At 44.7% G+C, this 25445-nt stretch overlaps 1 protein-coding gene across 14 annotated transcripts in view; it reads left to right on the top strand.

Annotated features, from left to right (window-relative positions):
* The window catches only part of ATXN1 (ataxin 1), a 295425-nt gene that overhangs the window by 24277 nt on the left and 245703 nt on the right, over window positions 1–25445 (top strand). For 11 of the 14 annotated variants that reach the window (XM_066992103.1, XM_066992099.1, XM_066992091.1 and 8 more), the window contains exon 3: window positions 5152–5251. The exons of the other annotated variants lie outside the window; for them this stretch is intronic. The gene's annotated coding sequence lies outside the window, so the exon portion shown is untranslated. The remainder of the gene's footprint in view (window positions 1–5151; window positions 5252–25445) is intronic. 14 annotated transcript variants of the gene reach the window in all.

Below are 25445 nucleotides of genomic sequence, written 5' to 3'. Positions count from 1 at the left end.
GGATATATGTAGTCCTGGAAAAACTGTTCCCACTGTGGTATTTGCTAGCAGTACGGTATGTGGCCAGGATGTACACTAGATATTCAAATTATGTATGCTGCAGAATTTGTAAATTTGCATTTTAAAATACTTGTCATTTCTGGAAATACCCTGAGGTGTAACTGTCCACAACTTCCCTTTACTAAGTAATTATTAAATATTTGCTTTCAAGGCTGAATCATTAGCCAGCTGGAGAGTGGGTTTCCCAGCTAGTGATTTTAAAACCTTGAAGTCAGGACTGTAACCCAGAAAGTTTTCTTCCATCGTTGCTGTCTCGTTCATTAATACGTGTGAAGCACTGAAACCAGCTAGCCGAATGCCCTGCCTCCGAGGGTGCAGCCCATTGCCCTGCCTTTCAGAAAAAGTGCTGGACAGCTAGTGCTACATCAGAGACTAATTTCATTGAATCTGGAGAAGTTACATGTATTGCATCTCTTAACCTTCAGGAGTAGGGGTTTAAATGATGGAACTGTGGACTGACAGCCATCTGTCCTTCCTGGAGCGGCGGTTAGGAGACTGGGGAGTAGGTTACTGCAGCGTTAGGTATCTTTTGCTTGAAACCACGAAAGCTGAGGCCTTGTCTACATGCATGCTGTTGAGGAACTGGGAACTGCCCGGAGGTGGGCGACCAGGTTCTCTTTTTTCTTGCCTGCCTCTGCCCACCCTTTTCTGTTGCACTTCAGTGTGGCAGGTTTATTTTGTGTACAGCACCTGAACTTCTGTGGGATCTTTGTTTAATAAAGGGCCTTAAATAAACAAATGCATTGTTACACTTGTATCTTGCAGGTATCCCACTCTCTTCACCTCTCATCTTTCACCTCAGGCAAGCCTGTGACACTTCAGGTGTGGAGGCAAGCTGCGCCCTGTTCGCAGCCAGGGCCTGCTAGCCCTCACACAGTGCTAATTGCGAACTCCCCCTTGTGCAGGAGGGGGACATCTCAGTGGCAGGACCAGCTGAGGTTTTCCTGAAGCCTCAGGGACCAGAGAGGCCCTATGCTTGCTCCTGGCCACGGAGCTTGTGGCTGGGCAAAAGCACCTGCGCTGTCCTTCGTTAATGGCGCTCCTGTGGGGATGCGACGGTGCTGCACCGTGTAGGCCTTTGGGAGAGCATACGTCATTGCAGTCTTGGCTGGAGGTTGCGGGCTGTAAAGCATCACTGGTTACGTTGGTTAATTGGTTTGTAATGCAGCGGTGGCTTCTAGTTTGTGCTCTGTGGTGGTGGCAGTGACCAGTGGCTGTGGTCTGTGGACCTGCTGACTGTGAGCTGCTTCTCCAGGGGAGCAACTCGCAAACTGACAAAGATCAAAGAAAGCCTGCTCAGTCTTCCCATAGGCCAAAGGAGATCATAAAGTTATCTTTTCAATGTCCTGATTACGTTGTAGATGATTAATTAAATTTCTTTCATTTTCACGTCATTTCTCCTGCTTCTTTCATGTAGGTTTGCAATAGATTGACACCTCTGTCTTTCTCTGTGAATATATCTGCAGTTTTTTGATATCCAGAATTCTCTGCTGTTTGAATAAAGTAATTAATCTCAGTAACTTTGTAATCTTTAAAATACAATGTCTTCTGTGAAGTTACCAAACATTCTGCTAGTAGCAGTGTAGTAGTTATGGCTGTTTTCAGAGACCTCAAGAGTTTGCTGGAAAATCATCCTTCAGAGTGAAATATTTTCTGCTTGTTTTCATTATGAAAGGCAATAAACTGTTGCTGTCAGTGTGTGGGAATCCATTCCTTCATCTGACCTTGTAGTACATGATCATACTCCACTGGCCATTTTTTAGATACCGAAGCGTGGAAGTGAAAAAGCCTGCATTACATTATTTAGATATTATGCAAATAATCTTTTTCTTTTCCTTTTTTTTTTCAATGTCTCTGAAAGCTTTTTAAAAAATTCCACTGCACCCCTTTTAGATGGGCCCACAACAGAAGAACTAGTCTTGAAAGTTCAGCGTAGTTCATAACTGAATGTGCATCCTCTGTTGCTTCATCACAAATTCACATCAGCCCACTGGCACGATAACATGAAACGAGCTGTGGAATCATCCACAATTTTGCTTAATCTTGAACAGGAAGACTGGCAAGTCAGTGGAAAATGCCCATCAGTAGGAGGCTCAATGTTTAGAAAAGCCTTACGTGGAGAACAGTGTTGTGCAACATAGGGGAGTAAGGTCTTGCTCTGAAGGGGATGGAGAATTTGTGAGTAGGACTTTTGGCCCTTGCAGGGTTCATGTCAGACCTAAAAATGACTGCAGGAGTGTTGTTGGTGTATGTGGCTATGCAGTCTGGAGCTCCTGATGCCCTGGAAAAATAACCAGCAAGGTGTGGCCTTGCTCCTGTCCTTCACCTTTTGGTGCAATGATGCAGGACAACAGAGGAGGAGCAGCAGGCAGAAAAGCTGTGGTTCCCAGCTGTGTTCCCCTAATGTTTTCGTGGGACTCGCCCACATGTGGTGGCAGGGAGGCACCCACCAGGGGCTTTGCCCAAGCAATATTCTTTGTTCTAGGACACCTAGGATTTGTGGAGCCTTGCTGGAGTTCACGGTGAACTATATAATTAGTATGATTTTAGCTTCCAGTGAGCTGTAATAGTACCAGGAGGCTGTTTCTGCTTTGCATAGCTTACTAGAAAAGATATTTTTAATTTTCTACACGTACACCTTAAATAGAAGAACATGTGCTGTGGCTTTTTGTCAGGAGACAGCATGAACTGTGTTTTCCAGTGTCACGATCAGCAAGTGTGCATCAAAACGCTTTTCTCAGGCATCCATTAGGCCAGCTAGGGAGGAGTACTGCTGGATGTGCAGCATGCTCATACCTGAGCACAAGGCAAATGGCCAATCTAATTCCGAGTGGGGTCCAGAAGTTTTTCCATTAAGTTTATTTGTAGTTGAACTGGGGAAGTGATCTGAGAAATCTTCCAGCTTGAAGAATGTGAAGTAAGAATGAATGGGAGGAACCTTAAGTGGCAAGAGGGAAGCAGTAGGCTAGGAGAAAGACGGGGTCTGATAAAATCAAATAACAAAACACACACAAAACTGTACGATTTGGTTTGAAAGAGTAGCTCCATGCTTACAAGCTTGGCACAACTGTCATCTTTGATTCATTTCCTTGCCTCAGGCCCCCTCCTCCTTGAGAGGTGGGCTGTGTTCCTACCCTCTGCAGTGGGAGAGTACCTGCTCTGGTGAGAGTGGTGGTTGCAGAGCCAGGGGAGATAACCAGGTCTTTGTGCACATTCCCTGTTGTGGTCACTGCCCCTGGGTGCCTGTGCTTGGCTTGTCTTCCAGACCTTAGACTTCAGGCAGCAGGGCGTTAAAAACATTATAGGCTATTAAATATATTGTTGGAGTGTTTGGCTGGACTGTTGCTTTTAATAGAGTTCAGATGTGAGATTTGGGGGTCTGAGAGGGTTTGGATGTAAACTTTGTTCATTTGGTTTTGAAAAAGGAAGTACTTTCATGCTTTGAAGGGGGAAAAAAATACGAAGACAGTACTGCAAGTCTCTTCCTTAAATCAAAGTTTTGTGTTTGAAATGGGAACAACTCAGCAGAACAGTTTAAGTAAACATTGCCATAACTGCTTATCTGAGACACTGGCATCCTCTCTTTTTACTGCGCTACTTTTTTTTTTTTTTGTGGTATCCTGGAGTCTCACAGTCACTGATGTGTTTGTTCTCACAGCACTGCTTTCAGAGGCATATGCTTTTATGTCCGTTTGCTAGTTGCCACCAAGTTTTGAGACTTCATCTGAGGAGCCCACTCTCGCAGTGTAGGTTTGCTGGATTCCCTCCATAGCTGAGATTTTTGAATTGCTGGCTGAAAGGTCCTTCTCCCTCTGCCCACAGTTTTCTTTCTACCCCTGTCATGGCTTCCTCGTTATGGGGAAAAACCAGAGGAAACTATTCCTGAGTCATTTCAAGTTAGTGTTTAGCACAGAAGAGGGTAAAATCTGGGCCAGAAACAGCAAGTGACTGATGCTGTCCGGTTGCAGCCTATGCGGGTGTCAGTGAGTACAGTATAAACTCCAGGAGAACTGCTGAAAATCACGCGTGTATGTGAGGGGCAAGGACTTAGGTACTGTCCTCTAATGCCAGCGCCAGAGCACGGGGTCATATTTCTTTACTAGGTAGAAAAATTGCACCGTATCGTGCAAATGGCTTATTTAAAGCTTGGTTGGTTTTGCCTATGTGTTAAAGTACTGTAGGCTCACACTGGGTCTCTTATCTAAAGAGCACTGATACATATAAGTAACTTCCGTGCGCTTAAGTGGATAAGAGGAATAAAATCAATTAGAAAAGGATAAAGAGAAAACTGTGCCTCTCTAACTACCAGTTCTGTCATGCTTCAGACAATACTGCAGCAGGACATGGGAAGTGATCTCAGGTGCACTTTTAGTCATATTTTAAAAAACAGTATTTCTTGGTGAAATAGTCTCCCAAATTAAAAAATTAGCACACATGCAAATGTAAGTATATTAGTCTGCCTGTGTCAGTCTAGCACATATAAAGAGCTTCACAACTGTTTGGATCCGTTCTTCTTTCATAATGGGTTGCAACTTGTTTACTAATGCTTGAAAGCATGTACACATCAAATAAATCTCTGGTATTTGGGCCATAGTGTACCAGCATTATGCAAAGGGAAGATTAACCACACTCTATATTGAGCTATGATCCACTTTACTCTTGATTCCTAGCTATGCTAAAGCAGCCAAACCATCAAAGAACAAAATTAGTGGAAGGATTCCTCAGACAATAGATGTATTTCCATATTTATTTGCATTATTGTTAAGAAAAGGGCAATCAGAAGAGCAAATCTCCTTGGGACTCAGGCTATTATACATTAATCATAATACCTGAAGTAAGTTTTTGGGTGCAGAAAACCAGGAACAGAGGCAAATACTGTAGAGCTGCATGGTATATGGTGTGCTATGTTGAGAGACCATACACTCATTTTGACTGCTGGTGCTGTTAATAGATAGTCTTTACCAAGCATTATATTGGCAAATCTGACACAGACTGAATTTGCAGCCGTGACTCAAATGACTTTCCTAACATGAAGCATCTTTATTGCATATCATTTTAGCTCTTTCCTGTTTTTACTCTGCTCTCTTTCAGCGAAAAGGTCAAGAAAAGCAGTAGCTCAGTGGCTGAATTTTTCAGAAGTGCTTTACAGCAGGGAAAGTGGGGAAACCTCTTAAAGTGGTGTCTTAATTCAGTAAGTTAAGCCTTTTTGTTCTTTTTCTCTATCTTTTTGTTGTTGAATTTTATCTATCAGATTAATTAAAGTGACTTTTAAGGTAGCTCCAGGCTGGCGCAGAGCTCCTCACCCCCGCTGCATCTTTCCCCACCCCCAGAGGTAGCCTTTGCCTTGTGAAACCTGCCAGCCCATCTTGCTAGACATGGTGGTGTTGAATCAACTCTGTATTTTCACAACATGACTGTCCATCTGCACTGTCTGTGGTTGGGTTGCCATATTCAGAAAATTATCATACAGTGTGCGTGCCTCTTTCTTCACTTTCCCTGCACGCGTGTGTGTATGCACCCACATACTTGAATGATGCTCTTCCTTCTTCACTGCTCTGTAACTCACTGTGCTGTGAAAGCTGTCTGCTGCATGAATGAGAGATTTTCAAAGCCCAAGAGAGGACTTTTTGGGCCCTCCCTAAAGCAGTAAGGTGCGTGTGTTTGATATCGCTGTTAGCATCAACATAAGGGATTAAAAAAACCAGACAATATCCTTTACTTTACAGTAGCAGATGAAATGGAGGTTTTAGCCAGCTTTAAGGGTGCTGAGTATTGCCAGCTGAGGCCAAAAGGGCTTTCAGCTGGCCAGTAATTCTTATGAATTCTTGTGGGCCTGTTACTACTTACTATAATTTTATTGCACACCTGATGTTGCTGCATTTTTCGCAGGTATGAGTTTCTTTGCTCATATCTTTTCATGCCTTATTTGCTAACTCTTCTATTCTGCAAAACTGGCAGGATGACAGCAGGCAACTCCCTCATCCTTTTGTGTTGGGACTAATCCTTGGGGTTCTTTCTAATGTGTCTCCAGAAATATGTATTCAACTTAGGCTAAATGCTGACTTGATTTGTAATACTAAAATGTGGACAGTGCAGATAACTGAATATTTTCTCTCTCAGAAAGAAATCATTGTAGAGGAATATGTGAATACTTCCAGAGTTTTAAGCTCTCTGTCACATTAAAAACATTCTTAAAATACAGATGTACTTTAGCACGTGCCTAAATACTTTGCTGAATCCCTACGTTTGGCTTCATTTAGCAAACTTGGAGTTTGACAAATAACAATTAGATGACCATTCAGTTAACAGGTTATGATATTTTAGTGCTCTGAATTGTGCTTTTTCTGCTTTGGCATGAGTGACAGATTTTTATTTTGATTTTGGTTTATGTGGATTGGTTTTACTTCAGTGTTTTTTTACTTAACATATGATTTAATTAAAACTTTGTTACAGTGATTGATAGTTGCTTTATTTGATACCTGTTTATAGGCATTTATTCATTACTTTTTCTGTGTACTGATATTTGTCAGAAGAGAACGATATTATTTCTTTTGTCAATGAAATGAGGTTATAAATGACTGTAATTTTGGGATACGTTGCTGGTATGAGCAAACAGTATTCCCGTGGTGAGTTTTCCGCCATGGAAAAGTGGGTTATGCATAATACATTTCAGAAGGGACCTGTATTCTTCTGAAGAATAGCATTGTGCAACTCCTGGAAACTATAGGAAAAATGCAAATCCAAAGTATTCCTCAGCATCTTGCAGTCTTGTTCCTTCTGGTTCAAGCAGGTGACTGGAAATGGCTGCCAGGGGGTTTTCTTCCTGATTTTTGCCCCAGTATTGCAGGACGTGAGGTGAACGATCCAGCTCCGTGTACCTCAGTGCAGCCACCAGAACACCTGTGGGCGGTGCAGCAGCGTGAGGTCCTGAGCTGGTGGTACCCACAGTTGCCAAAGATCGAAAGGAAAGCAGCACAGATGTGTTACTTAGCGTTTTCCTGACAACGACAACAGAGTTTGGAAAAATTACGACTCGGAGTAAGCTGTGGGAGGAGAATATGTTCTTCCCCGCTAAAATCACAGCATTCACATTCTTGGCAGTGTCATTGAGCTCGGCTGTAACTTCTGGTTTACATTTTAGAAATATACTAAATAGCATATAATGTTTAATTCCGGGTTGCATTACGCAACGGAAGGCGATTGCCTCAGTAAAACACATCTGCGTTGCGAGAGTGAGCTCTCCTGGGAAACAAGCGCATCTTCCGCAGAAGTCGCAGCGAGGCGTGGGCAGGGCATTGCTATTTCGGCAAGCAGAGGGAGCCAGCTTTGGAAAGCTGCCTCACCTTTCACTTTCCATGGAACTTACCCTTTCTCCTTGTTTCAGGCACCAGCCGCTGCCACTTGCTTCTGGTTCTGGTGTGGCGCTGGGGATGCTTTTAGTGGCTGATGAAACCGTACTTCTGGGTTCTGGGAGACGTGATCTTTGGTGTCTAGCATGTGTATGGTCCATGAGCAGGGTAGGCTGTTAGGGATGCTATCAGTAGAACATCTGGAAGAGCTAAGAAAGTGTTTTGTTTGTTTGTTTGGTTTTGTGGGTTTTGTGTGTGCTTTTTTTTAAGCTACCTGTGTGATTGAATCTTCTTTTACTGATAGCAGCAGTTGATGGCAGGTACGAAATTCCTGTCATTTTTATACTGGGTTTCAGTTTGCTTCTTCCAAGCCTCTCTCTTGCTGGAAGCCAAGTCAGGCTCCTGCTGTCTCTCTCAGTTGAGCTGCAGTTCTTCCTGCCATCCTAAAGCTTGGTTGTCATCACTCCTATTCCTCTTATTACCAGCGTGCTATATATTTTTACGGCAGTACTTAACACAGACTTTCCAACAGTGCTTGTGACAATGTAATTGAACTTCTGATGGAAGTGAAATTGTTTTACCTTTAATGGGGCGCTTTGGGTGCTTTCTAACGTGGTGCTCTCTTAAGCAGCTTGTGGAGCTAGTCGGTCAGTCTGTAATGTGGGTGCAGAGAATTTCACCAGGCACTATTCAAAGTAGTTATTCAGTTTGCTGTTAAACTGCAAGACTGGAGTGAGTGAGATTCCCCAGGGATCTGTCCCGGCTTTGGTAATACTCATTGTTTTCATTATTGAAATGATTGATGGAGCAGTGAGAGCAGTTATTAAATTTACATAGGATAGGAAGCACGGAGGGGGGCTGCAGGCTCCTCAGAGGGCAAGACTGAAGTTCAGAGTGGCCCTGACTAACTGGACGAATGGTTTGGGGGAAAAAAACAACAAGAAGGGACAAACATAAGCACTGTGCATGGGTAGAAATACCCAGCTGCACGGCACGGGATGGGGAATAGCTGACTCAACAGTGGTCCTGCAGCGGAAGGTCTGCGAGTTGGAGCTGGGCCGTGCTGCAGGCAGTTTGGCCTGGTTTAGTTGAATAGGGTGTTAAAAATCACAGCTGGCTCCCAGACCACCAGAGGAAACCAGCCTGTGGCATGTCCTGCTCTCTTGTCCCCTGGGAGATGTGCTGCCAGTGCTCTGCTGAGCAGGCAGCTTTTCCCTTCCCTTCCCTTCCCTTCCCTTCCCTTCCCTTCCCTTCCCTTCCCTTCCCTTCCCTTCCCTTCCCTTCCCTTCCCTTCCCTTCCCTTCCCTTCCCTTCCCTTCCCTTCCCTTCCCTTCCCTTCCCTTCCCTTCCCTTCCCTTCCCTTCCCTTCCCTTCCCTTCCCTTCCCTTCCCTTCCCTTCCCTTCCCTTCCCTTCCCTTCCCTTCCCTTCCCTTCCCTTCCCTTCCCTTCCCTTCCCTTCCCTTCCCTTCCCTTCCCTTCCCTTCCCTTCCCTTCCCTTCCCTTCCCTTCCCTTCCCTTCCCTTCCCTTCCCTTCCCTTCCCCAGACAAGCATTGTTCTGGGATGTGTAAAGAAAACCCACAAAATACCCCATCCGCTCGGTGCTGGAAGCGGCCCAACACCCGGTTTGGGGTACAGCCTAGTAGAGAGCCACTTGGACGACGTCCAGAGAGAGCAGGCAGTGAAAATGATCAAAGACTTGGAAAACACCACCTGGGAAAGAAGATGAAAGAATTAGGATTGTTTAGTCTACATGGGAGAAGGCCAGTAACAGCCGTGATAGCAGTGTGCAAATATGTGGAAGGCTGTTGTGGGGAGGGAGGGAACAGGCTGAACTGCAGGACTGCTAGGGTTAGGATGGGAAGAAACGGGCTTAATTTGGAGGTGGCAAGGCGTAGGTAAGCATTTAAGAAAGCTCTCAAGTGATAAGGGTATTTTGGTGCTGCAGTCGTTTGCCTTTGAGAGAGCTGTGGAAGCATCATCGCTGGAGGTTTTTGTAAAACAGACAAACCTCCTCCAGGAGTATTTTGGGCATTGCCTTGGGGAAGGAGGTGGAATACATGCCTCTGAAGGTCGTTTCCCAGGAAATAATGAGGAATGTTTTTTGTGCGCGAATGTGTGATCCCGTGAACTTAGGTAAACTGTAATAACAACAACTAACTCAAAAGATAGTGGCAATTCATTATTGCAACACATCAGCGGTAAATAGCCGACTGATTTATGCACAAAACCCGATGATGATATTATCCTTCTGCTCTCTGTTCTAGTTTAAAAAAAAAAAAAATCTGTGAGTAAGCTAATTTTACTGGAACGTTTCAAAAGGCTGTTCCTGTAAATATATTACTCGTATACAGAAATAGAGGAAGTGATGTTGGTTGGCTCTGCTTGTTGAAATATTGTGCAAACACAATCAGTACCCGCTAATGCATAGCGTGGCCGTAGTAAAGCCAGCAGTACTCCGTGAGGCACGGCAGCTTTGCGCTGAAGTGTGATGTTGTATTTGCAACCTAGGTGTTGCTGCACTCGTGTATTTGCTTTGTGTGGAGTCGGGGAGCAGGCTGAGCAGAATTAGGCTTTAATTACCTCATTGCTGTCTGTGTGAGTTGTTCTCCTCCATTGTCTCCTTACGTTAAGCGCATGAGACAGCAATCGAAGAGCAAACCTCAAACTCGCCCTTTGCTGCTTAAGCCAAAAAAGCTTTTGGCAGCTCGTGCAGCCTCCGTGAATGCACCTCCCCGTGCACTTGGCGTTCAGTACATGGGGGTGGTGCGGGGGAAAAGGAGATGCTCTTCTGCAGAGTGTAACTTCCTGCCTTGAGAAATGGCTGATGCTTTCCCAGTGGATACTCTCCTCCTTTCATTCTTGCTGGAGGATCACCTCTGTGATTTCGCCAGTTTCTGCAAGTTCCCTGGATCCTTTTAACTCAGTTTCTGCCACAAGAGAAAAAAGGCTTTTTTTTTTTTTTCTTTTTCTTTCTGGAACAGAGTTTCTCCCCTCCTCACAGCAGGGCAGGGCAGGGCAGAGGAGATCTGTGCTGCCATAGCAAGTGGGAACAGTCAGCGGTGCTGCAGGATGCCACCAGGAAGCACTTCTTTACTGCGTGGGTGACAGAGCACTGGCACATGTTGCCCAGACAGGCTCCCTTCTTGGAGCTTCCTGAACATGATCCTGGGCAGCCTGCTCGAGGTGGCCCTGCCTGAGCAGGAGGTTGGGCCAGGTGACCTCCAGAGGTCCCTTCCCACCTCAACCATTCTGTGAGACTCCTGAGAAGGTAGGACCATGCCGTTTGAGTCTGGTGAGAGCAGCTAGGCTCCTTTGCTCCTGCTCAGCGTGGCTCCCAATTTGACAGCCCTGAGGGCTGTTTTGTCACTGTCATCCTGGGACTAGGAGCACTGGCGGAGGACAGCGCAGAGTCACTGTGTGCCCAGCACGGATTTAGCAAGGCTTATCATAATCCTGGCAGGATCCACGCTAACCCAGAGCGGTCAGACATCACCACGTGGTCATGTCCCCAGCCATGCAGCTCTGGCCACGCAGTGCTGTGCTTACTCAGAGAAACTAGCTGCTGTGCCAGTCCTCGCTTTTTTTGCATCTGGGAGAACTGCCCTGAATGCTCGAGAGCTGCTGGCCCTTACCTCTGGGCAAAAGCTTCCTTCTTCTAGTCTGCTGCTATTCAGATCTGTGATCTAGTGTGATAAGAAAATGAGGGCGTACATTCACACGTGCACATATGTGCATATATTTTACCTCCTGCCTTTTTTAAATTTAAAATACTAGTGTGCATTTGTCTCTGTCCCAGTGCATCTGCCATGCATCAGTAAAGTAACACTCTTCTTCATGATCTTCAGTGTCCCATCTCATGAGAAATGAATCAGCACTGCTCCTGCCCTGGGGGGTTATTCGGTGGGATTTAAATGCTGATTTCAGTCGTGACTAAAATCTGCAAGCAGGAAACCTTTATTAAAACAATCAGCTTCTAAATCTTGATTTGCATTTACTCTTTTTATGTATTGTCCTTAAAGAAGGGGATGCTTTCAGTACTTCAAATAATTTCATATCTTTTCCAACTTAGACAATGTTATATTTCTACAGATGTTCCATCAGTGAGATAGTCCAACGCATATTTCTAGGGGCCTCAAGAGTTTTCTACTTCTTCTTACAATCACTGGTGTGTTATCAGTTCCCTGTTTATAAGATTATATTTTTGCATGTGACTTGTATCAAGCTACATTCAAATGAAAATAAATGTTCAGCAAAAGCTCGCAAAAAGGAGATTATGAAACATTTCTGTCACATAACCAAAATGCTTACTTAAAATAGGAGCTGGGAAATAGAGGGGGAAAAAAGAAGAAAAAAAAAAAGAAAAAAAAGCTTGTTCTGCATTAAAATTAAGCCACTGCAATTAATTACAGTCATTAAACCACTTTTTTTGTGTGTGTGTGTGTGATCACAGCATTTTAGAGAGTTTTGTGAATTGTAGATCCTGAACTGTTGCACATCACTTCTATTAAGAAAGTATTTGAACTCCTATTTTCTTTTACAACTTCCAGTTCCTTTCTCTTATTTGAGGTAAGTGTTTAGCTTGGGCTGTTGAATGCATTGAAATAAAGAAGATACTCTCTCTGGCCTTGTAGAAGAAACACCACAGCTACTGAAAGCTGATGTAGGATTCAGTCAGGCCTGATTTTAAGAAGTGTGGTCAATAACTTCTGTCAGTTTCAAGGTTTGTTTTTCTTCAAGACTTAGCAGTAAGACCATAATTCCCTGAATTCAGATGGTGTCAATTGATACAGTATTTGAATGTAATGTGGATCACCACAGCCTAATTTTAAAATGCATGTGTTAATTTACATATATAAAAGCATTTTTTTTAAAAAAAACAACCCGTACCATGTGTTTGTGCATCTGTATAGGAATAAGTTTAGTATGTTTGAACCATCAGGCCCACCCATCCCTCCTCGTAGGGCGTGAGGCTCCCCCTGCTCAGCCCCTGGCCCTGCTCCTCCACACTGTGCTGGGCAGCCAGGCCTGCAGGGACAAGAGCTCCAGCATGGGGATGAATGCACCACAGAGCATGAGCCTGCTGAAGTGCAGGTCTTTGGGGGGTACCCTTTCGGCCTCTTTTTCTTAATTTAAGAAAGTTACTCAGTAGCCAAGAGAAATATTTAGAATTTTAGGCGCTTTTTTTCTGCTTATTTGTCTTTTCCCAGGGCCAGTCACTCACAATGCAGATTTTGCATACCTGAAATTAACCTCTAATGTTTAAAAAGTTTGTGTGTGTGTACATAGGAGTGAGCAAGTGAGAAATCATTTATTATTCAGCATGTAGATAGCAGTAATCTAGGTCCACATTGGTCAGTGTAAGAGAATAACTCTCTGCAGCGGATAGAGGAGTGGAACAGGATTTGGGGCTTTTCCAGTGAGTTCCCAGTCATGTTCTTGGGTCTCATGGAAGTGACTCTGTGTTTCAAATTTACCCAGTTGTAAACCAGCAAGTGAGACTGAGCACTACTTAGAGATTTTAGGAATAAAGTTTGCAATTTTGTCTTCTGACGCGCTACAGCTACATAATCTCTCCCAGAAAAAGGCAAGCAAAATGCTACTTACTGGTTTACGCCACTGTCCCTTCAGGACTGCAGCGATGGCTGTTGGTCCCATGGAGGGCAGCAAGCTCACAGGCACATGTGGATCAAGTGTGATAACACCGATCGCTTGTGGAGTCTGGTGCTTTTCTTCTCAGAGGGCTTTGCAAACATCAGCTGAATGTAAAGATACAAGGCAGGCTCATTTTCGTCCTTTACTGTGTGCTTGAACTGCCAGTTCTTGGAAACTGGTAAAGGAATTAAGGATGTGGTGCTGAGATAAATCTTCAGAGAGGTGCTCTGGCTGAGGATCAGGTAGTTTCCCCTATTCCATCTCTTTTAGCCATGACTTCCTCTGCTGCGCACGCTCTGGCATTGCTCCCGATCACAGTTCACCCAGGATGGAAGTTATTGCTCCTGGCACGTACTGTGCTGGTTAACTCTCAGCAACGCGAACCCTGTGCTCTGTCACTTGCACCTTTGCCTTCTGCTGTCCTAGCTCAGCGCCTGTCTGTCCTCAGCCACCTTTGATGCAGGGTGTCACCCTTGCCTGGCTGTGTCTTGCATCTTGTGTTGGATGGCTGAGTGCATCCGATGACCCTTTTTGAAAGGGGTTGTGCAGAAGTGTGTGTATTACCAGGGGGCTGTGGCTGAGAGACGTATGAACCTTTTTTGCAGAGCTATCAGTACTGGTTTGTCATCGATTTGTCACTGCTTAGCAGCCTCCGTGCTGAAGAGTTTTGTCGGTGCAGCACTTTCTCCAGGCTGAGGACACGGGAGTCCTCTCTGAGCTTGTGCCTGAGCTGCGATCATAATTTGTCACTAATTGTCATCAGGTTAGCAGGCACTGTTATGTCCATGTGCAAATTATGCAGTGCATTTCTGGAATCGCCTGCAGAATACACGGAAGCACTCACATCAGGAGTTCAAAGGATATCAAAGAGCCCACTGAGTGAGAAAACCAGCAGTAAAAGGAGCGTAATGGGGTTTCTGGATGGCTAGACCCTTTGAAGGGTAAGGGAAAGATGTGAGACCGTGGAAAAAAAAGTCATGCATCAACTTCCATGAATCCTGTGCGCTTTCCTCTTTTAACCAGCACGCCAGTGGAAGCTCTAATCAGACGTGTGCTTGTTTGTACAGCTCCGAGGGGCAGACCAGCACAGTGATTTGTGGTTGCAGGCTGATTCACTGTCGCTGCAGCCAGTGAATGGTGGGCAGGGTGGGGTGGATTTCAGGAGCACCAGAGACGGCAGCGAGCGGGGACCTTCTGCCAGCGAGCATGCAGAGCGGTTCCTCTGCAGGCAGGCCGTAAAATGGAAGTGGCAGCGAGCAAAGCCTCCAGACGAGATTAAAACCGACAGGAAATGAAAACTAACTTCGCCGTTTCTCTTGCATGCTGACCGCCCTCCCCCTTCGCTAATGGTTGCGATGTCCGTAGGAGAGCGGTTCCTCTACCTACTGCCGGGAGCCTGCGCACGCGGCCTAGGGCAGTGCGTGACCAGGCCGCAGAGCCAAGCGCCGCCATCTCGGGGCTCCTATGGGCCCTGGCTCCCGGTCCGGCTCCCTTAGACGGGCTGTTACTGTCATTATCTCCGCGAAGCCGCTTCTGAGAGCAAGGACATGTGTAGAGGAGGAAAGTGTGTCTCTTTCCTGTCTCTCTCTCTCTGCCTGTTAATCTGTTACAACAGATCTGTTGCTTTGCAGCCCGTGTGAGGCTCAGCAACTGCTCTTCCTTGGCAAACCCGCCAGCTTTTGAAAGCTATAAATAGGGATGTTTTGGGGCGGGGGGTGGGATAGGCACACCTTCTAACTCCATTGAAATACTTGGACACAATGTGCTTATTTTGGCAGGATGGATTAGGAAAAATGAAATACGTGTGCGAGTGTATATGTATAATATTCTATATTCCTAGAATATAGGGACTCTCTCCCAAATAGAAACAGCTGGCATGTATATGTGGCTAAAGCAGAGCTGCTTAGATTTATGCTAGTCATGCTACGAGCTGCACTAAAAGAAAATGAAACAAGTCATCTTTCATCCCCCTCAAGTGCAGACCTTTTGCCAAGGGTTGTTTCTTAGAAATTAGATGAACCTGAAGAAGCAGGATCTTGTGTCTAAAAATAGAGCATTTTACTTTCCGTCTTACCCCCTTGCAGGCAGGGTATAAATTTACCTCAGCCAAGAAGCAAGATGAAAGGCGATTTGAGCTTCAACTCCTGTCTCTGTCCTCCCCTGAGCTGTGACAGGGGGCCCTGGTCTTTTCTGACCGGGTTCAAAGCGCCAGTCTCCTCCCCGCGAAGAACCGCCATTGCAAGTTGTTTCTGTGGTCAGGGTGGCAAGTTGCATTTTTGCAGCTAATGTGGGCTTGGGTATGATCGTATGGTTTTTCTACCCAAGAAAACGGTGTTTGGGCTCTTGGGGTTAAAAGCTCTGCTCTCACAGCAAAGCAGGGCTTGCAATCCTGTGCAGAAAGAGCTTTCAAACCCAGCAGTTTCACAGAGCTGTCCGAGCTGCAGGCAAAGCGGAGCACAGCTCGGCGAGCAGCCCCAGCTGCCCTTTCGGCTTCTCGAGACGCAGATGAGCCGTGCTGCTGCGGCTGCCTCCCGGCTGGGGAGGCAGAAAGTGGCCGGGGAGACCGGCGTGCTGCAGCCGCCGGCTGGGAAGGCAGTGTGAGCAGCAGGAGCAGCAGAGCTGGCCGGCGGCCAGCTTGAATGCCATGAGCCCGGTGACAGCTTCCTTCCCCCCATCCCTTCCTCCCCACCCCGCTGTCTGAGCAGGGTTGAGGGGTGTGTGTGTGTGTGTTGGGGGGGGTGTTCGCTTTGCTTTCCTGTGCCTTTTTGCCTGCGGATCTGTCTGCACCTGTTTGCCTGCTGCTTTTCTAACCTCTGTGCGCGGGCTGCTTTGATTCATGGGATCACGAGTGTACGCGCCAGCGCGCGGCAGCTTGGCACGGACGCTGCATTAGAGCAAAGGAGGCCTGTGTCCTGCAGGGCTGTTTTAGTAAAGACACGTCCCATCTGCTGCTTCTTATCACCCTTTTTATCTGCGCTGCTGACTCATGCAGTGTGGTCTGCTCAGTTCTCCATTGCAGTCACATCACACTTAGAGTTACCTTTACTATGACTCACGCTTGTTTTTTCTCTCAGCGAGTGTCAAGCCAAAAACAACCCAGTCTCGTCCCTCTCATCTGTGCTGTCCTGTCCTACCCTTTACCCCCAAAGCCTTACCCCTCTGTCATAATCTCATCCTCCCCCACAAGTAAACCACCTGTAACTGAGTTTTAACCTGTGTAATTTTTTCTTTGGGAGCATCTCTGAACCATGTACCTGAGGCTAGTGAGCTATCATCCTAAAATACCTTACTCCCTCTTAGTTGCCTTCACAAATGTGTTTGGTGGAGAATAACTCTTTTCTTTTTTTTAAGTTATTTAAAGTAAAAGCGTGTTTATTAATATTTTGGTGTGAAATTTTGTGTTGGGACAATGTATTTCATTATCTTGCTATCTAGTATACACGTGCAGAACCAAAACCTCTTGACTTCAGCGTTTGCCTGCGTGTTGGGCTAATGAGACCATAGTTTCAGACAACTCATGCTGAGGTTTCCCTTGCTTGCTTTTGGCCTGCATGTCTAGAATCGGTCCTAGCCCAAGACAAGCATCCATGTGGGCAGTCTGTTGTTGGTGTACTGGGATTGAACCCCCTACGTGAAGTGCTGTTTTATAGCTTTCAGGTTAAAGAGAATGAGTTGTGAAGTTACGGCATTTCTCTCCTTTGGGTGAGGGGAATTTTGCCAGTGACTTCTGTGTGGATGGATTTTGTCCCTTTGGCCCTTTCCGGTGCTCAGATCCCTAAACCCTTCTTAAAGGAGAGCTTGGTGTATGCTTCACCAAGGACAGATGGTTGGTGAAGGTTGCTCTGTGGTTAACTTGACTGCTGAGGTCTGCTTCTTATTGTCCTGAGCCCTTGGTCACATCGAACTTCTGTTAAAACTGGCGGTCTGATTAAAGTCATTTTGCTTTGAATAAATCTTGTAGAATTGGGCTTGTATATTGCTGTTGTGATAACTACCTTGATGTCATTGAAAATGGCCTAGAAATCAAGGTCAGAAAATGCAGGAAGAAGTTTTAGAACAAGTGGGACAGAAGTTTTTACTCACGCTCTTCTAGCAAAAGACAAGACACATTTACATTGCTGTGTCAATTCTCTTTTCTTAGGAACAAAATCAAACTCTTTTTTTATCAGGGGCCCAAACAAATGATGTGAATGCTGCCTCTCGTAGACTTGTGTAGAAACCCCTTCCTAATGTTAAACATGTAACTTTTTTTTAGACCAAACTGCTTAAAACTTTTCCAAAGGATATGTGCATTATAGATCTGTTTGTGTGCTCAGACATAGCCTTTGAAGCAGCACCACCTGATCCACCAGGCTCTCCAGGCCTGTCTCAGCTTTCTGGGATGGAGAAAAATGCCTTTCTGTGCCCCTCTGCAGCAGGTCACATTGGTCAGAGGTTTGGTAGCTTCCTCTGGAAGGCACCAGACTGCATTTCAGCATTTCCCTGATGGTGTATGTGCTGATCAAAGAATTGGTTTGGATGGACTGGGCCTTTTGCTGCTCACAGTTTGGCCTGAAAATGTTCGGGGATTTGTTTCTGTCCCTGGGCAGGTGTGTCGCATCCTTTCCTGTTCCATCGCTCCTTCCAGTTCAGCTTGAAAGCTTTACAGTTCTGTGAATTGCAGTTGCTGTGTGTCCCCTGGGATGCCTTACCAAGCTTTGCTGGTCCCTGGTGTAAATAAATGGGGCTAATCATGGTCGTAAGCAAAATATCCCATTGTTTCTGAGAAGTGTCTTGTTTTCTGGTAAGCATAAATATGTTCCATAGCCCCAGACCACAAGCATACGGCCGTCCTGCTGGCCGGGTGGTGGTGCGGGTAGGCTGCAACGGGGCTTGCTGCTTCGAGCCCTCGACCCTTTGGAGGTTGTGGAGTTGCCTCTGCGAGAATGCAACCCCAGGCTGTATATGGGGTCCTGTGCCGTGGCTGTGCCCGCAGGCAGACGGTGGCATGGGGAGACTTCCCCATTCCTGCTTTCGCTCGGGGAGCGAGGGAGGAAGCGAGGGCGGCGGCGGTGCCGTGCCCTCCTGCGTGGCAAAGCCAGGCAGCGCGCCTCCCGCCTCGGGACACGGGGCGAGATCAGCGCGGGCTTAGGTTTACCCCGTGGCTCGTTTTACCCGTATGCAAAATAGATGTGTAATGCTACCGGCCTTTGTTGTGGAATTGAGGCTTAATTAATTAATTAATTGATGTTTGCTAAATGCCTTGGGATCCGGGAGCTCGCCGCGTGTGCCCCAGAGCTGCAGCAACGCTTTGAGGTTGGAGTCATCTCCTCTCAGATGGTGAGATTTCCCAAAAGCCGAGGCTCCGGCCCCTCCCTCGCCGCCTTCCCTCCCGTTCTCGAAGGGAGCAGCGCCGTGTCGCACGTTACTTCTACGGCTTGCTCCCTTTGACTTCTGCCTAAACAAATAAATAAATAAACAATGTGCTTAATGCAGTCAGCACGTAGGGCACTTGCCAAAAGAATTTCACAAAGCAGCATAGCTGGGTTGCCAAATGTCGCGTCTTTTATATAAAGCATTCTTCAGGAAGCAAAGTTGCACAGGGAAAAAAAAAAGAAAATGAAAAGAAGAAAATGTTATAAAAACTATCACTGCAGTAAGAAACATTTTTTCCCCCCACAGGGAGAATGTCTGGGCCATGTCATGGTAAGATCAAGGGAGTCTATTTTTATTTCATCTTAAAGGCCCCTCTCTCATTTCTTTTCTGCACTCCCCCTCCCAAAGTGCAGCTCTTCACTGTGCTGGCTCGGAGAGCTCAGTTTAGATTAGCGTTCAAAGGCAGGGCTGTGGGATGGTCTTCTTGTATGTGAAAATATTTGCCAGTGGATTTTGGGTGGAGAGAAGGCTGTTTAAACAGTGTTGTTGCCAGAATGTTTATTAGTCTAATATGATTAATGATTGAGGAAAGTGAACGGAGATTTCTTTGCGGGGAGTGTGGGGGAGGCAACAAAACTTTGGCGTCAGAAAATAGAGCTGTATGTTGTAAGCGTGTGTTTTTGTTGAAAGAGCTTGTATATAAGTCCACGTAAACTTACAAACTGTGTATGTGTTTAGTGTGCATTCTGGTATCTCAGCGATCACGAGCTGCAGTGGTTCGACTCCGGCTCATCCCCGACAGGTGCGGTGTGCCCACAGGAGCTGCTGCGTTTAGCACCCCGCCACCTGCCCGTGGCTGGTGGGAGCCAAGGCAAGGGGGCTTTTTCCTCTAATCTAAGCTGTGTTTTGGCAGCATGGTGTCTTGAAGTGGCCATTTGCTCCTTACGGCGTCCTCGGTGCTGTGTGCTGGCCTGGTGTGTGCTTACAGTGTAAAGGCTAACATGGTTCATGGAGCTGGTATCTATAGTGGAGGATTGGGGCTATATCAAGTTACAGGACAGTGGTGAAGTTGGTTTTATGAACTTCACGCCATTACTAGTATTTAATAGCATAACATAAGCTCATTTCAGCCTCACAACGTGCGTGTGCTATAGCTGCCATCTTGACTGAATACAAATGTAAGCTATATATAATACCATCTCGGTCCATATCCGTCACAATTCGTCTGAGCTTCCGTCAGGGTTACTACATGGCACCACAGAATAATTAACACAGTATGTATTAGCAGTATGTTCATTTGTCCTATATTTTGTCAAGAAGGAATCGCTAGCAGTAATCTGATGGCAGGAACAGCTTCTGCTTTGGATTCTTAATGCCTATGTTGGAACAACCTGATAACTCACTGGCAATGGGTATTTTTAAGTTAGTAATGTTTGATCATCCAAAAATGTTATGAAAAAAGACTTTTTTCCTTCTTCCAGGAGGGAAATTTGAATTGTCTGCAGTGCAAAGTCCCCGTCTCTGGATGTGGTGTCGGTGGGGGAACTCCTCACCATACAGCTCATTGTGATAAGTGCTGGAGTTTCTTCAGGGTTGTGCTGTTTCAGAAACAGGGATCCTTTAATAACACTTCTTCTTCTTTGTGATTACACAGTTATGAAGTCTGCTCCCCTCCTTGGGTTGTAAGCACTGAGATTTTCACTGCTTCTGGTAAGAGGCCTGATACATGGCTTGTGTTGTACGTTGTGCTAATGAGCAAGGAAGGAAAGCCAATTAATGGGGTAGTGCTGAAACTCAGGTGTATATGATGTCTTTTTAGAGTGCAAGTCATTTAACATAAGTCCCAGGTTGGAAGAAATTGATCAACGATTTCTGCTGTATGTTCTTATGACCAGTGCAATGATGGTATTCCTCAGCAGTTTGCTGGACAGAAATGATGAATCAATATGGTGTCTATTGTATAAGCATCATTTTAGATTAATTTCTGAATCAATAAGTCACATAGTCCTTTAAATATATGAATGTGAAAATGGTATTTGCACAAAGAAAGAAAACGTGATTGGGAACCCTTCCATTTTTATTTAAGCACAGATGGTGCGGCGATGAGCACGGGAAGAACCTGAATCGGTCAGAGTTACACTAGCATTAAGTTTGCCATGTGCTCTTTCCCTCTCACATTCCCTCTTAGTTTCTTCTTAGGGTGGTTTTTTTTTCCTTTTTTTTTTTTTTCATTATAGACTTCTTTTTTTTTTTTTTTCTCAGCATTTTGCTTACATTGTCAATACTGCAATGTTTGTTCAGCTCAGACTGGGAAAGGTATTCGATTTTGCAGCTGACATTTATTTACAGGGTCACCTTTTAGTCTCCGTGTTAGGCTGCCATTCCTTGTGAACCGTATATCGCAAGCAATGTAACCTGCTAGCTAAGAGGTCTCAGAGAAAACCATTGCTTTCTTGAGCCCCCAGTAGCAGTCAGATGGAAGCATATATTAGGTATTAGGTTATCGTTACTTTTTCTGGAGCTTCTATCAGTTGGTTGAGGCATAAGAAAACTTCAGCACCTCATCTGGTTGAAGATTTTCTAGTCGTGCATTGTACTACTGTTGCAAAGTGTGTAGCTTCACTGGTTTGGATGGTTTTGAATCTCCAAGAAAGTTTTTACTGGTATTTTTCTCCATTGCAAAGATCTCCTTTGTATGCTGCCAGTAGTTATTCCTTTACTACTAGGAGCAGAGGGTACTGTGTCTTTGAATGTTTTGACATTCATTGCTTTAGTTCTTGAGTCATGTCTTATGTAAGTCTCTTGAGTAGGTTTCAGGTTGCTATTTAGAGGTGATGATGTGCTTTGTGTGTAGAGATCATGGAGGCAAGGAGCTCTAGGCATCGATTGTCTTGCTTTCTTTGTCCTGATTATGTTTTCTCATGATTTTTCGATACTTTGTTGTTCGTATGAACAGCCATGAAAGGCAAAAGGTGAGAAAATGGATTCTTGGAGGATAGGATGTGTGCCCTTAAATGCAGCTTGTAGGCATGTAAGTAGTTAGATTTTAAATTTTGCTGGTTGTCTAAGTGATTTAAAGAAAACAAGCAAATTGCTAGTTATTTCCAGGTGACCTGCCCCTTGAATATTAGCCCATTCCTGTTAAGGAGCTCCAATATGAATGTAGGAATGTAAGTCCAGGTGTTCAGGTTTGAACACTTTACGTAACATCAAAAGAAGGAAGTGGAAAGGGGAAGAGTTGAGAGGTAAGGAACAGGTAATACATGGCTTGTGGGGAAGCCTCTGGCATTCAAAAACAGTTACTCTAGGCTTGAACATTTTCAGCTTCTTAAAATACCAACTTCTTGCACCACTCCATTTGACTGTTTTATCATGATCTTTAGGCTTCTCCTTTACTTTTTATTACAATTCTGTGAGCTAACAATTTAAAGGGGGAGAGCAAGAGAGAGTGCGTGTGACTTAGATTCTCACATTATCAAGAACGGTGAGGGTTGGGAGAAAAGGTCAAATTTGTGAATAATACCATGAAAAAAAGTTCAGAACCTGGAACCACTCCAAGCCATGGGAGATGCTGTAAAGTTTTATGCCTTGTTTGTATAAGGTGGTCAGAAGGTTATTTTCTTCTTTCCTCAGAAAAAAAAAAAAAAAAACTGACTCCAGACCTACTTGAAATCTTGCAGGATTTGCTAAAAATCATCGGAATTGGTATCAAAAGTCTAGGGTGAATGCAGCAGTTGACTCTAGATAGATGATTGTTTTGGCTCTCTGTCTTCATACTTCTAAACTTCTTCTATTAAAGTGTTTGTTATTGAAGTTGTAAGATGCCTTTAGAGTCTTTGTAAGTTTTCTTGAAATTGTCTGCAGAAAAAATGATACGGGACTGTGTTCTTCATGAAAATCTTTAAGAACTTAGACTGCGTTTTCTACAGAATCATCAAGAACGCAAAACACTTCCCATTACAAGCGCTTTGCTTGTTTGGTAGGTTTATTGTCAAACAGGGATGCAGATTTGGGGCTTATTGTGACTTCCTCTTGGTATTTTGTACTTGTAGTTGTGTACCTGTAGGATGCTTATTTGACTTTTGAGTAAAATGCTGTGTAGGGTTCAAGGGGGAGCTAGGTTCAGAGTCGTAAGTGTACATGTGAGTTTGAACAGTACAGCACCCAGTTGGTACCTGATCTGTAACGTGTGGTCTCTTACTGATGTCTGTCAGGGGGGCATTGCTGTATGGCACTAGAAGAACTTGCAGTCTTCTGATAGTAGTAGGGATCTTTGCCTGCCTTGTTAGAAATATGCTGAGTGGGCGTTTCAGGGATGAGATTTATTGCTTACTTTAGCAAGATCTGCAAACAATATCTGACTTAATAATTTTGCTTTCTGCTTGTAATTACACGTTATTTCTTTTTGGTAATGCCTTCAGAACTTCTCAGTTCGTTATCAACTCTCAGAACATAATTTAAGGAATAATGTGTATCCTGACTGGTCATAACGAGGCTGAAATTCCATCTTGGGCTTCTGGTGTCATCACAGAACCGGGATGGAATTACAGCTTTAATTTATGTACTATGGGGGATACATTATTTATTACTATGCATTAGAAAATGATTAATCTCTGCTTGTGTTGCAAGACTATCCTACTGCTAAAAGTCCCCAGGAAGTGCTGAGACATTGTAGAACTTCTTGTGCAGATTACAGCTTCATGAAGCTGCCAAAAAGGCCACTGCATTATTCAAAAACTGCTAGAGGTGATGAAAATTTACAAAGCCACTATGGGGTTTTTCCTAACTAGTAGAATTCCTACAAGGTTTTCATTTGCTAAACCTGAGTGTTTCCCTACCTTTAGTCCCTTTTAAGTGTTACATTTCACATAAAGTCCTGATCAGATGAACCAAGTTGAGCAGCCCCGTGTTTTGAGGACCCTGATTCAACAAAATACTTTAACCATAGTCAAGCTCCACTGGAGACAACGGAAATTGGTTTGATGAATCAGTTCTTTAATTTCTACTTCTTTGCTTGTTCATAAAACCTATTTCTTAGTCCTTCACTTCCCAAAATTGTGCGTGTGTGTGCATGCATGCATCCATGAGTATGGGGAAGCAGCACTGGAGCAGTATGAATGGGTAGAAAATTGCAATAAAATCAACTGATTCATCCAGTTTTCATTCCAGTAAGCACATTTTTAATGTGTTATGCTCTGATAACGTTCCATTTTTGTGAGCTTTTTCTGTACTAGAAAAGTCAGTAATCAGGTTCTGGTACGTAATTAATAATGCTGTGTGACTAGTGGTAGTGTCCACAGCTCTGGCTGTTGACCTTGAGTCACCGCATTCCCCCACAGCTGGTTTTCAGTGGGGTTTAGCCTTTCTGCTGGAGCAGAGAATTTGTCGCTTTTCCTTTTACAGTCTGTGGACATGAGTTTGTACAGAGACCTAATACCAGCCACTACGCCGAGCAGCTGTTACCAAGTAACACAACTAATCCCTGCCTCTTCATAAAATGAATTTGAGACTTGGAGGGGGGGGGTGGTGGTGGTGCAAATTTGCTTTTGCAAGTGCTGTGCCCTGGTTTGGAAAAAAAAAAAAAAGAGGAAAAAAAACCCCCCGAACCCTAAAGGTTTGTAGGAATTCTAATTAATAAGCCCAGCAAAATGTCTTCAAAGTGCTCGGCATTATTAGATCTGAAGAAGAGAACTAGATATTTGTAAAAGATCAAACAGATACAAATACCTTAAAAAAAGAAGTCACTGATGTAAATTAAGTGAATACTTTATACTAGTACAAAAGTATTATAAAAAATTAAATACTCCCACTTTCTAAGGCAGCATTTTTATCTAAGGCTCTGATGACATGTATAAACCACTCAAGTTTCAGTCTTGTGGGTTACATTGTCACCAGAAGCTCTGACTAATAATACAGTAAAGTCTTACAAATGACAGTTGGATATAGTATGACTCTAAATGGCATTTTTTGTTGTTTTATCATTTCATATGTTTAAGAAAAAAAGAGAAACTATCAGTGCCTACTGACTAATTGGACCGAACAGAGGGGAGTGTTATCCTCGATCTAATTTGGGTGGCCATATTGTAAATCACAGATGTGGAATGTAACACCCAGTGACAAAGTGGATAATCCTTACATCCTTCGGGTGTAAGAATCTTGAAGCTGGTGTATAGAAAGACGTACAAAGCACGCCGGCAGCTCTCCCCCACGCAAAATTAAAATAATTGTCATTTTTGCAGGGAACACCATGGGAATCAGAATTAGAGACAACCAGCCTCTTCAGTGTGAGAGCTGAAGAGATGGCTGCAGTTTCTAGGCAGAGTTTCAGCCCGCTAGAGCTGTATAAATAGATCACTGGTGCCATGCAGATCTGCTCGGGACCAATCGCTGTTCCCTTCCACATCACGAGGAGATGCAGAAGAGCAGTCCTCTGCGGCTACCTGTGCTGCGCCTCTCACGCTGAACAGATAGGCTGGGGCTTCTGAGGGCAGAAAGGCTCGCTCGGATGATGCTCTCCCCTCACAAGCAGCCTGGCACAAGGCTTCTGCAGTTACAAGCCTGTGTTTTAAAGCCTCATTTAGACCTTAAATTGGACGTGGCATTTGTGATAGCTTTCTGAATGAGTTGCAGCCTTGGGAATCCGGTATCGTGTGAATCGAGATAGTATGTCACATCACTAGAGAGGAAACTAGCTGTTAACCATTGGGGGAATTGGTTAATTGTGGTATGGCAGAGGCATGAGATCGGAGCGTCTTCCTAAATCCCGAGCATGAATTTTACACGTACAGCTGCGTTTCTTTTCTGCCTGCTGGTTCGCTACGGGTATTATTGTCAGTGTTGCGTGGGGAGGGGCTTTTAAGTTTGCGATGAGACGCAGAAATGAGGAAGAATGCAGATATTTAAGGGTAGGTTTCTCAAGGTCCTTAAGCTCATTGCCTCTGCTGTTGGCTGTGGGGTTAATTGTGTTGAGCCAACACGGTCCAGAAGCGTTGGATCCTGCTGCTGGAGGCCAGGAGTGACACCCTGGA

This window comes from Anser cygnoides, chromosome 2, assembly GCF_040182565.1.
Source record: "Anser cygnoides isolate HZ-2024a breed goose chromosome 2, Taihu_goose_T2T_genome, whole genome shotgun sequence".
Taxonomy (NCBI): Eukaryota; Metazoa; Chordata; class Aves; order Anseriformes; family Anatidae; genus Anser; species Anser cygnoides.
The sequence above is the reverse complement of the archived record's forward strand: the minus strand, read 5'-3'. Positions and strand labels throughout refer to the sequence as shown.